The sequence below is a fragment of the Gymnogyps californianus genome, chromosome 26, assembly GCF_018139145.2.
Source record: "Gymnogyps californianus isolate 813 chromosome 26, ASM1813914v2, whole genome shotgun sequence".
NCBI classification, from domain to species: Eukaryota; Metazoa; Chordata; class Aves; order Accipitriformes; family Cathartidae; genus Gymnogyps; species Gymnogyps californianus.
The window spans coordinates 2,829,619-2,840,013 of NC_059496.1; the positions used below are offsets into that span (position 1 = coordinate 2,829,619).

Below are 10,395 nucleotides of genomic sequence, written 5' to 3' on the forward strand. Positions count from 1 at the left end.
CCGAACAATAACAAGGACAATGGTTCATCTAGCTTGGAGGTGTTGCTGAGGTTAAGTCGGCCTACACCCTGCGTCAAAACTGCTTCCATAAAGAAAAAAAGACGGAGGTAGCAGGGCTCATTGGAACAGCTTTAAACTAGAGTTGAAGGGGGAAAGGATAAAAGCAGGCTCCCTAGAGATAAGCCTGGGGCAGCACGCCAGTGTTTGATGGAACAATGGGCTAGCGAGGTCCTTTGGTCTGCCATCTCAGTGGAGGTAGGGGATGGAGATCCATGCGGCAGTAAAGATGGAAGGGTTATGGATGTGTTAGAAACCACAGAAGCGCCTGAGAATGGTCACGTAGGAATGATGGCTTCTCCCCCCAAAAAGGGGGCGGGATTGATAGCCCAACTGAAGTGCATCTACATCAATGCAAGCAGCATGGGCAACAAACAGGAGGAGCTGGAAGCCATTGTGCAGCAGGAAAACTATGATCTAGTTGCCATCACAGAAATGCCATGGTGGGATGACTTGCACAACTGGAGTGCTGCAATGGATGGCTATGAACTCTTCAGAAGGGATAGGCAAGGAAGGAGAGGCGGTGGGGTAGCCCTGTATGTTAGGGAGTGTTTTGACTGTCTAGAGCTTGATGATGGTAATGATAGGGTTGAGTGTTTCTGGGTAAGAATCAGGGGGAAGGCCAACAAGGCAGATATCATGGTGGGAGTCTGTTGTAGACCACCCAACCAGGATGAAGAGGCAGACGAAATATTCTCCAAGCAGCTGGGAGAGGTCTCACAAGCGCTAGCCCTTGTTCTTGTGGGGGAGTTCAACTTACCAGATGTCTGCTGGAATGCAGCAGAGAGGAAACAGTCTTGGAGGTTCCTGCAGTGTGTGGAAGAGAACTTCCTGACACAGCTGGTGAGGGAGCCAACTACGGAAGGCGCCCACTGGACCTGTTGTTTGTGAACAGAGAAGGCCTTGTGGGTGATGTGATGGTTGGAGGCAGTCTTGGCATAGCAATCACAAAATGATAGAGTTTTGATTCAAGGAGAAGTAAGGAGGGGGGTCAGCAGAACTGCTACCTGGACTTCTGGAGGGCAGACTTTGGCCTGTTTAGGAGACTGGTTGACAGAGTCCCTTGGGAGGCAGTCCTGAAGGGCAAAGGAGTCCAGGAAGGCTGGACATTCTTCAAGAAGGAAATCTTAAAGGCGCAGGAGCAGGCCATCCCCATGTGCCGAAAGACGAGCCAGCGGGGAAGAAGACTGGCCTGGCTCAACAGAGAGCTTTGGCTGGAACTCCGGGAAAAAAAGAGAGTTTATGACCTTTGGAAGAAGGGGCAGGTCACTCAGGAGGACTACAAGGATGTCCTGAGGTTATGCAGGGAGAAAATTAGAAGGGCCAAAGCCCAACTAGAACTTAATCTGGCTACTGCCATAAAAGACATGAAAAAATGTTTCTATAAATACATTAGCAACAAAAGGAGGGCTAAGGAGAATCTCCATCCTTTATTGGATGCAGGGGGAAACAGAGTGACGAAGGATGAGGAAAAGGTTGAGGTCCTTCAAACCTTCTTTGCTTCAGTCTTTAATAGTAAGACCAGTTGTTCTCTGGGTACCCAGGCCCCTGAGCTGCAAGACAGGGAGCAGAATGAAGCCCCCATAATCCAAGGGGAAATGGTTAGCGACCTGCTAAACCACTTAGACACACACAAGTCTATGGGGCCAGACGGGATCCACCCAAGCGCACTGAGGGAGCTGGTAAAAGTGCTCACCAAGCCACTTTCCATCATTTATCAGCAGTCCTGGCTAACTGGTGAGGTCCCAGTTGACTGGAGGTTAGCAAATGTGATGCCCATCAACAAGAAGGACTGGAAGGAGGATCCAGGGAACTACAGGCCTCTCAGTCTGATCTCGGTGCCAGGGAAGGTTATGGAGCAGATCACCTTGAGTGCCATCACACGACACGTACAGGACAACCAGGCGATCAGGCCCAGTCAGCATGGCTTTATGAAAGGCAGGTCCTGCTTGACTAACCTGATCTCCTTCTTTGACAAGGTGACCCGCTTAGTGGATGAGGGAAAGGCTGTGGATGTTGTCTACCTAGACTTTAGTAAAGCCTTTGACATTGTTTCCCACAGCATTCTCCTGGAGAAACTGGCTGCTCATGGCTTGGACGGGTGTACTCTTCGCTGGGTAACAAACTGGCTGGATAGCCAGGCCAAAAGATTTGTGGTGAACAGAGTTCAATCCAGTGTTGGCGGCTGGTCACAAGAGGTGTTCCCCAGCGCTCAGTATTGGGGCCAGTTCTGCTTAATATCTTTATTAATGATCTGGACGAGGGGATCGAGTGCACCCTCAGTAAGTTTGCAGATGACACTAAGCTGGGCAGGAGTGTTGATCTGCTTGAGGCTAGAAAGGCTCTACAGAGGGATCTGGGCAGGCTGGATCGAGGGGCCGAGGCCAATTGTATGAGGTTCCGCCAGGCTAAGTACCAGGTCCTGCACTTGGGTCACAACAACCCCATGCAACGCTACAGGCTTAGGGAAGAGTGGCTGGAAAGCTGCCAGCAGAAAAGGACCTGGGGCTGTTGGTCGACAGCCAGCTGAAGATGAGCCAGCAGTGTGCCCAGGTGGCCAAGAAGACTAATAGCATCCTGGCTTGTATCAGAAATAGTGTGGCCAGCAGGACTAGGGAAGTGACTGTCCCCCTGTACTCGGCACTGGTGAGGCCGCACCTCGAATACTGTGTTCAGTTTTGGGTCCTCACTACAAGAAAGACATTGAGGTGCTGGAGCTGTGTCCAAAGAAGGGCAATGAAGATGGTGAAGGGTCTAGAGACAAGTCCTGTGAGGAACGGCTGAGGGAACTGGGGTTGTCTAGCCTGGAGAAAAGGAGGCTGAGGGGAGATCTTATCCCTCTCTACAGCTACCTGAAAGGAGGTTGTAGCGAGGTGGGGGTCAGTCTCTTCTCCCAAGCAGCAAGTGATAGGACAAGAGGAAATGGCCTCAAGGTGCACCAGGGGAGCTTTAGATTGGATATTAGGAAAAATTTCTTCACCGAAAGGGCTATTAAGCATTGGAACAGGCTGCCCAGGGAAGTGGTTGAGTCACCATCCCTGGAGATATTTAAAAGACATGTAGACGTGGCATTTAGGGACCTGGTTTAGTGGTGGACTTGGTAGTGTTAGGTTTATGGTTGGACTCAATGATCTTAAGGGTCTTTTCCAACCTAAATGATTCTATGAGTTGATGATTCTATGTCTACAGCCTATAGAGAAAGAGGTGCAGGTGTGGGACACCGTCGGATAGCCTGTGGTGGAGATGCATAGAGGGATGAAGAAAGTCTGAGAAGCCCCCAACACAGATCAGCTCTTTCTTCCCTTGGCTCTGGCTGTTGTCTCTGCCACTGATGCCTATGATCAAGCACCTTCTCCTTACAGCGCTAGGGTCTCATTGCCTCCCCTTCCCCACCTGGGAGCCTGGGAGGGATTGTACCGTAGTCCTGCTCTTGGCATTGCACATCCCCACACCACACTGCCCCAGGAAGAGCCCTGAGCAACATGTGAGGGACAAGGATCTCCCTTCCCAGGGGCTGGGGGTCAGGGCTTGGCCTTTGCCTTCAAGGAACACGTGAAAGTTTACTCAGAATCTGTTCCTTTACATTGCCTTTCTCTACTTGTCATCACTTTCTCCTGTTTTCTGCTCTAAGCAGCCCCTGGGGAGGCTTTGTCAGTAATGTCCCTCAGCGGGACCCATTAAGGCTCCAAGAAACTTCGGAGTTGGCATCTGACTTTGACTTCTTGAGAAGTCTCTTCAACTTCCTCTCAGTGTCTGAGGTTCATGGACTCGGCACCAAACCCACCGGAGGGGTCATTAAAATGCCTTGGGCTGCTCCTCTGCTGCCAGGCTGTGCCGGACTCCTGGGAGGGAGGGAGCTCATGGCAAGCGGGCAGCACTGCAGAGAGACAGCTCTGCCCAGGAGCAGCTCCTCTGCAAAGCGCAGCAGGGCTGAGGGCACTGCCTGCAGGCACCGAGGGGAGAGGAGTGAGGCAGAGAAAGGTTTAAAGGCAGTCAGGAGTGGGGCAAGTGCTGAGGGCTCAAAGGAGGAGAAATCTTCGGGGCCCTTGACACAGTAAGTCTCTGGGTGCAGGGCAATGCAGCTGCAGTTTGTGGAGGGATCTCGTAAAGCTGGCATGGCCCACAGGAATCTCATTCCTGTATAGAGGAGGAGGACCTGCTCCAGAGCAGGGATCCCTGCTGCACCATCAGAGGACAGGGCATGACCGCTGCCTTCTCCCAGGGACGGCTGCAGGGCTATGAAGCTGGGTGTGCAGCCAGGGGTGCCCAGGGCTGTCCTTCAGAGCAGGGTCCCTGCACCCCAGGGGGCTGTGTGCTGGGGCAGGGACTCTGCCGCCTGCCAGGGTCAGCGCTCAGCCTGCCCGGGGAGCTCCCCATGGCGATGCGGGGAGAAGCTGTGGGTGGAAGGAGAGACCCCCATCAGGGCAGGGTCCTTCTGCTGTCAGGAGGGTGCTGCCTGGCTCAGGGCTGCTCACAGCTGCACATCACCCCCACGACACTGGCAGAGGCAGCTTTTCAAGAAGCACATCAAGGCAAGGGGCTACCTGGAAGGAAAGGTGCTTTCCAGGGTCTGTGCTTTCGGTTTCCTGCTGTGGCTGGGGGGGAACAGCAATGCGGCTGTCAGGTTTGGGCAAGAGAAGGAGACTCCTACGGCATGACACTGACAGATCAGTAGGTCTTTGAGGAACTGGATCAAGTTCCTTCACCCATTCATTGGCCAACAGAAAGCTCCCTCCTCTCTTCAGGTTTCTCTGACCTGACTTGCCAACACAGAGATGCCCCTGGGCAGCGTCCTGCTGCCAGGAGGGGTCTTCAGGGCAGAGCTGAGCACACAGCGGGTGGGATGGGCTCTGTGAGCACTGACAGGGAGGAGATAAGGGGAAAGAGAAAGGGCTCCCGGCAGGGACAGCTCCAGGCACCAGAGGCCTCGGCAGGGAGGGAGAGAAACCGGCTGACAGCAACGGCTGGTGGGGCGGGTATTTGGGCACTGCCCTGTTAGCCCTTCAGTGAACATGTGTTTTACCTACCAAGCCCCCCTGGTCTCCTCTTCCACCCAGCAGAGCCTCTGCCCTCAAGGCCCTGGGATCCAGGGCAGGAGCTGCCTCCTCTGCAGCCCCGAGCTCCAGCAGAGGAGACTCTCCTGAGCGCCCATCTCTCCCTCCCTCGCCTTGCCTCCCTTGGCAGAAGCATTGGGGCATTTCTCCTTCTTTCTCCACCTGCCCCTGCTGCTGCTGCTCTTGTTTTCAGGCTCTCTGGGGATGGGGGTCTCAGCTGCAGCTCAGCAACTGGCCCTGCAGCTCCTGCCATGAAGATGTCTCCATGGGAGCAGGACGCCCAAGCCCCCTTCTAGCCTGTGGCTCTCTGGGCAATGCTGTCTGTCCATGGGGTGGGGATAAAGCTGACTCTTTTTGCCAGACACCCCAGCTTCAAGGAATCAAAAAGCTCCTAGATCTTTCCTGGGGAGGGGAGGTTTAAACTGGATTCCTCTGCTCTCAGCAGTATCCAGTTTCCTTTCAAGGGAACAGCTGGGTGTGATCCTCCTCCAGATGGAAGAGGTGCAAGCCCAGGGCAGCTGACAAAAAGTCTGATGGACAGGCTGGCTGTCCTCTCTCTGCACTAAGGGTCTGCCCGTTTGCATCCCAGGACTCTCAGTGTAGCACTCGTAGCGTAGCAGAAATGCCAAGGCTGTCTGCCTTCAAAAAGCACTCCTCAGGTAGGACAGGGCAACAGGAGCAAAAGCCAGACAACCAAACCCCCACAGCTCTGCTCTGCAGGCGGGTGAATTGGGAGGGGCAATGCTGAAATCTCTTTGATTTCATGAGGGGATTTAAACAGCGATCGCTCCGGGTTCCTCTCTGCCTGTTGGTGCACAGCAGGAGTGACTCCTCCAGAGCCCACAGCAGGATCCCTTGCTCCCCATTGCACCCTCAGCCACCAAAAAGCAGAGCTCCAGCCAGGGAGCTGCAGGAAGGTCTCTCTGGAAGGGCAGAGGCTGGGGGGTGGGGGTGGTTCTGTGAGAAACGGAGTAAGTTTTGCTCAGAGAAGTCAGTCCTAACCCTTCACTGCCTTTTCCTCCTTGGACAGGTCCCCATGACCAGAGGAAGCAAATGTCCAACGGCAGCTCCACAACCGAATTCCTCCTCCTGGCGTTTGCAGACACGGGAGCTGCAGCTCTTGCACTTCTGGCTCTTCCTGGGCATCTACCTGGCTGCCTTCCTGGGAAACGGCCTCATCATCACCGCCATAGCCTGCGACCACCACCTCCACACCCCCATGTACTTCTTCCTCCTCAACCTCTCCCTCCTTGACCTGGGCTCCATCTCCACCACTCTCCCCAAAGCCATGGCCAATTCCCTCTGGGACACCAGGGCCATCTCCTACTTGGGATGTGCTGCACAGGTCTTTCTCTTTGTCTTTTTGATGTCAGCAGAGTTTTATCTTCTCACCATCATGGCCTATGACCGCTACGTTGCCATCTGCAAACCCCTGCACTATGGGACCCTCCTGGGCAGCAGAGCTTGTGTCCACATGGCAGCAGCTGCCTGGGGCAGTGGGTTTCTCCATGCTCTGCTGCACACTGCCAATACATTTTCACTACCACTCTGCCAAGGCAATGCCCTTAACCAGTTCTTCTGTGAAATCCCCCAGATCCTCAAGCTCTCCTGCTCACAATCCTACCTCAGGGAAGTTGGACTTCTCGTGGTTAGTGTCTGTTTTTCTTTGGTGTGTTTTGTTTTCATTGTGCTGTCCTCTGTGCAGATCTTCAGGGCTGTGCTGAGGATCCCCTCGGAGCAGGGACAGCACAAAGCCTTTTCCACGTGCCTCCCTCACCTGGCCGGGGTCTCCCTGTTCCTCAGCACTGTAATGTTCGCCTACCTGAAGGCACCTTCCATCTCCTCCCCATCCCTGGACCTGGTGGTGTCATTTCTGTACTCGGTGGTGCCTCCAGCAGTGAACCCCCTCATCTACAGCATGAGGAACAAGGAGATCAAGGATGCCCTGAGGAAAGTACAGGAATACACATTATTCCAGCTTTAATAAGGTGCCCACCATCCTCCTCTAACTCCCAGCAATTCAGGAAAATCCCAGCCTATCTTTTGTTCTTCTCTTTCTTTTGTATTTGTTTGTTAAACCTGTGAGAATATTCGTTGTCATTATATATTATTCATACAACTTCTTCTTAAGCTTAGAACCTTTTTTTTCTGTCTGGTAAACCTAATGTACATCAGGAACCAGGCTCTTTGCGTAGAGAAAGGAGCCAGAACGTAATCATTTGCCTCTCCTCTCATCTCTTTGATCTCCTCTGGAGCTTGGGGCCCAGCCCCAGCAGGCAGAAGGGATTCAGGAGCCAAGGGCCCAGCTGCCCCATGGACGAGCAGCCCCAGTGGCCCTCGGGGCTGCCCCTCTCCGCCTCGGCGGGCACTGCCTCTCTGCTGCCTGTGAGTTGGGGCAGCAGCTTCCCTGGAGCCATGGCCAAGGACAGCAGCAGGACGTGGCCTTTTCAGTGCTGCTCTCGCCTCACTTCCACACTCTCCCGCCGTACCCTTGCATTTGTGTTACCCCTAGGCTCTTGTGTAACTCCTGACAGTCCCGTTGTGTCCACAGTGGCATCCCTGTGGCTGCAGGCAGGAGCGGGCAATGGGAACCACTCTGTCAGAGCTGGCCTCCGTGCAAGCACCCCCATAACCAAAGGGGCTCTTCAGGGCAGGGCCAGAAGGCTGGAGGCCTCTTCCAAAGCTTGTGTCAGGAATACACCCAAGGAGCTGCTCCCTCAAAAGGACTTTTGCTCTTCTGGGTTCTCCATTCAGGGGACAAGCTCCGAGTCCCAGGGGGATCTGTTAGGGACCAAGGGCTGGACAAAGACCTCCCTTCTTGGTTGCACATGTCCATGCAGACAGCAACTGCTCTTTGATTTATCTGCCTGGCACTGTCCCACCTGCAGTGGGGCTGATGACAGATGCCGTCCTGGAGAGGAATTGGGAGCTGCCAGGGCTGCTCAGGGGATCTCCAGGGACAGTATGTGAGTGTGGGTGGGCAGTGAGTGGCACCTCATAAAATGAGTGACCGTCCAAGGTGGAGTCTTCTGGAGGAAAAGGTGAACCTGAGGACACCATGAGCTAATGAGGGCCCTGCAATGCCAGGAGAGGCTGTGAGGAGCCAGAAGGCAAAGGGACACAAGACTGGAGAGTGGGTCAGGACACCCTCTTGGAAATCCCACGGGCTGGATCTAGTGCAGACCTCCCTTGCCTTTTGTGCCAGTGGAGACACCCCATGGTCCTGCCTAGCCCCTTCCTTGGCCCTGGAGCCATCAAGGGAAGATGGAAAGGGCCTCAGCAGCAGTGAACCCCGTCTGCCTGGGTCTGCTTCCCTCCCCCAGCAGCACGGCCAGTGGAGGGTCACCCCGTGACCTCAGGGCACCATAGTCCCCTTGCTCTGCAGAGCAGCACCGCAAGCTTGGGGCCCTGCAGGGAGCATGGGGAGGGAGCCAGGAACGGCCGGCCAGGCCAGCACGGACACGCTCACCTGGGAAAGGCTCTCTGGGGAGCAGGGAGGACCCTGGAGAAGAGCAAGGGAGCATTTGTGTGCCTGCAGGGAGGAATGAATGAAAAAGAGAAACCTCTTTCTGCAGGCCCCAGCTCAGGGCCGGCTGCTCTGTCACCTGCCCAGGACTCCTGTGCTGGCCTGGGGAGAGGGGCTGACACTGAGGGGGCACAGTCAGTGTGTGGTGGGCATCTCCTGGACCCGAGACCAGGAGTCCTCCAGTTTCACTGACCTCCATTTCCTCATGCCATGGTGAACCTCCATCCCTGGGGCTGATGGGGAGCCTGACACCCCTCCCTGCCCCCCAGCAGCCGCTGTGCCCTTCAGAGGGGCTGGGGCTGGGGGGTTAATGCCCAGAGCTCTGCAGCACCGTGCAGCGGGCACTGCCATGGGGCCAGCCCACACTGGGCTGCTCTGCGGGGCTGGGCTGGGGAGCAGGCAGGGGAGGTGGGAAGAGCTGGGGAGAGGCTAGGTGGGGCTGGAAAGTGCCCAGGAGAGGACAACACCAATGTTAGCTTTGATGTTTGCCCATGCAGGGTGAGGACACGCTCCAGTGGGTGTGTGGTGCAGAGCCCAGACTCCTGGAAGGGAGCCGAGACATGCAGCTGCAGGAGAGAGGAGGCCGGTCTGTGCCCTTGGTGGCATGGACACACCGACAAGGTGCCCCAGGGCATTCGTCACCCCCCAGCCTCTCCCATCGCATATTTCCAGCACTGGCCCCTCATCCCAGTTTATGGGTGGTTTTGCTCTGGGCCATCTCCTTCCTCCTGCTGGTCTCAGTGCCTGTGTCGGGGGAAGAGCCAGCCCTGCCCAGCCTCTCTTCTTACCCAGACCTTGGCAGACCCCAGAGCAGGGCTGTCTGTGAACCCTTGTGTGGGACACGGTTGGGGCTTGGCTGGGGCCAGGCACTGGGGGGCTGCAAAAGAAGGAGGCCTGGTGGGGATGGACACTGAGGTCTGCTATGGGGACTCTGGTGGGGGACGTTTCCCCACCCCAAACACACCCTGTCCTGTGCAGTGTCTGATGAGGGGGGCCGTGGGAGCATGTGTTGGGCAGTGGGGCTGTGCTGGCGCAGGAACGGGTCACAGGTTGGAGCCCTAACACAACGATCAGGAGGTGGAAGCAAGGACAGGCTATGAAGGAGGAATTTAGAAAGATGACCTGAGCATGCAGGTCTGTGTTTAGGAAAGGCAAAGCTCACCTGGAGCTGATGGGGGCTGCAGGCGACATCAAGAGCCAAATGAAGAGCTTCAGCCACTGTGTTTGCAGTAAAAGGCTGGACAAGGCACAGGCTGCTGAATGATGAGAAGGGGTTCATAACAGCAGACACAGACGGGGCTGAGGCACTCAATGCCGCCTTTGCCTTAGTCTTTGCTAAAAAGGTCTCCCAGGCCTCTGCTCAGTGAAAGGGCTCAAGGAGGAGGAGAGCACGTATTGACAGGAACCTCAGGAAGTCCCACAAGGACAAGTGCCAGTGTCTGCCCCTGCAGGGGACTCCCCCTGGCAATGGCACGGGCTGGGGGCTGCCTGGCTGGGGAGCAGCTCTGTGGGAAAGGTCTTGGTGGGCAGGGAGCTGGACAGGAGGCCGCCGCGTGCCCTGGCAGCAAGGGAGGCCAGCAGGGCCCTGGGCTCTACGACCAGGAGCACGGCCAGGAGATGGAGGGAAGGGACTCTCCCCCTCTACCTGGAACTTGTTAGACCACATCCAGAACACTGGGTCCAGTTTCCGCAACCCCAGTGCTGGAAAGGTGTTGGCAAGCTGGAGCGGGTTTAGTGAAGGGCCCTGAAGATGCTCAG

At 55.7% G+C, this 10,395-nt stretch overlaps 1 pseudogene; it reads left to right on the forward strand.

The window, feature by feature from the left end:
- Window positions 1–4,711: 4,711 nt before the first annotated feature.
- LOC127026003 (olfactory receptor 14A16-like) lies at window positions 4,712–7,230 on the forward strand (annotated as a pseudogene).
- The last annotated feature ends 3,165 nt before the right edge of the window (window positions 7,231–10,395 follow it).